General features: G+C 38.3%; 1 pseudogene; it reads left to right on the top strand.

Annotated features, from left to right (window-relative positions):
* Positions 1-533: 533 nt before the first annotated feature.
* Ighv-ps5 (immunoglobulin heavy chain variable region, pseudogene 5) lies at positions 534-977 on the top strand (annotated as a pseudogene).
* The last annotated feature ends 1,411 nt before the right edge of the window (positions 978-2,388 follow it).

Raw genomic sequence — 2,388 nt, 5'->3', positions numbered from 1 at the left:
AATTTTCAATTATTATAATCATCATATTCATCATCACCACAATCAACACCAACATCATCATCCCCACAACCACCACCACCAACTCCAGCACCACACGACCACCACCACCACCACCACTACCACCATCATCATCATCTCATGATCATCATCATCACAGAGCATTATCTGTAAATCAATGTGTTAACACAGTGTTAGTGGAGCAACAAATAGAGGCCAGAATTTGATTGAGAGGTTTGTCCCTGTCGTTACATGCACAGCATCTGTCCAGAGTTCATTGAAAGTAAGTGGTATGCACTTCCTCAAAGAGAAACAGGATTTGGACCTGAGCATCATGCTACCTAACCCATGTACCATTTCAGACCTTCCTCTTCATAGTTGTTCTGCAGCTCGAATATGTTCTTATGTAATAAGTCCCCTGTTCATGAATATGCAAATTATCTATGTCTATGGCAGTAAATACTGGGATTCCACACACTGAAAAGAACATATGATCATTGTCCTTTCCACAGTACATGATCACACTGACTCTAACTATGGAATGGAGCTGGACTTTCTCTTCCTCTTGTCAGTAACTGCAGGTAAGGGGCTCATCACTTAGAAATCTGAAAAGGAGACAGAGTCTGAGATGGCACTGACATTCACTCTGTTCTTTCCTCTACAGGAGTCCACTCCCAGATCCAGCTGCAGCAGTCTGGATCTGAGCTGGTGAAACCTGGGGCTTCAGTGAAGCTCTCCTGCAAGGCTTCTGGCTACACCTTCACCAGCTACTATATAAGCTGGATAAAGCAGATGCCTGGACAGGGCCTTGAGTGAATTGGATATATTTATCCTGGAAGTGGTGGTACTAATTACAATAGAAATTCAAGGGCAAGGCCACATTGACTGCAGACAAATCCTCCAGCACAGCCTATTTGCAACTCAGCAGCCTGAGACCTGAGGACTCTGGGGACTACTTCTGTGCGAGACACAGCATTTAAATCACATGCTGAGTATGTCAAAAACTCCGAAGGAGCAGAGTATGTCAAAAACTCCGAAGGAGCAGAAGCTCTGCTGGGACTGTGAAGACAGAAAAATAACATTTAGACTTGCACAGAAATAGTAATCTTGAATGTCCATTTATTGCTTCTTCCTAAAAATCTTACATTACCTTTGTCGTTTTTGTAAAAGCAGTTCTATGAAAATTATGATACTGATTTAGGATAAATACATAGTACACCATATGTTGTCATCCTCTTCACCAGTGACCAGCTCCAATGACCAGTTTCCTATTCAATAAAAAAACAAAATGGAAACATATGGTGTATTACCTACTTTTTTATAGATATTTATGAGTGCTATCAAGCTGCTAATGTATGGTCTCTATAGTTTCTATTTGGAGGCATTCAGAGCTATGAGTTTTCCTCTTAGCACTGCTATCATGGTGTGCCATTAGTTTGAGTGGGTATGTTTTGCCTTCATTTTCATAAAATTTAAAACGTCTTTAATTTCTTTCTTTATTTCTTCCTTGTCCAAGTTATCAGTGAGTATAACATTGTTCAACTTCCATGTATATGTGGGCTTCCTTTTGTTTTTGTAGTTATTAAAAACAGGTCTTAATCTGTTGTGGTCTGAGAGTATACATGGGAGGATTTCAATCTTCTTGTATCTGTTGAGATATGTTTTGTGACTGAGTATATGGTAAATTTGAAGAAGTGATGAGAAGAAAGTATTCTTTTATTGTAGGGTGAAATGTTCTATAAATATGTGTTAAATCCATTTGTTTCATAACTTCTGTTAGTTTCTCTGTTTCTCTCTTTAGTTTCTGTTTCCATGATCTGTTCATTGATGAGAGTGGGGTGTTGAAATCTCCCACTATTATTGTGTGAGGTGCAATGTGTGCTTTGAGATACAGTAAGGTTTCTTTTGAACATAGATTCCCTTGCATTTGGAGCATAGATATTCAGGGTTGAGTGTTCATATCGATTTTTTTTCTGGATATGAAGTGTCATTATCTTTTTGATAATTTTTGTTGGCTTTGAATAGATGCTTCAGCTTGTTTCTTGGGACAATTTTCTTGGAAATTTTTTCCATCCTTTGATTCTGAGGTTGTGTCTTTTTTTGTCACTGAGATATGTTTCCTGTATCCAGCAAAATTCTGGGTCCTCTTTCTGTATTTCTTCTGTTAGTCTATATCTTTCTATTGGGGAATTGAGTCCATTGATATTAAGGGATATTTATGAACAGTGATTGTTGTTTCCTGTTATTTTTTTTGTCAGAGGTGGAATTATGTTTGTGTGTCTCTCTTCTCTTGGGTTTGTTGCAAAGAGATTAGTTTCCTGCTTTTTCTTTTCTTTTCTTTTTTTTCTTTTTTTTTTTTTGGAGCTGGGGACCCAACCCAGGGCCTTGTGC

This window comes from Rattus norvegicus, chromosome 6 (genome assembly GCF_036323735.1).
Source record: "Rattus norvegicus strain BN/NHsdMcwi chromosome 6, GRCr8, whole genome shotgun sequence".
In the NCBI taxonomy this organism is placed as follows: domain Eukaryota; kingdom Metazoa; phylum Chordata; class Mammalia; order Rodentia; family Muridae; genus Rattus; species Rattus norvegicus.
This window is presented reverse-complemented; position numbering and strand designations above follow the sequence as displayed.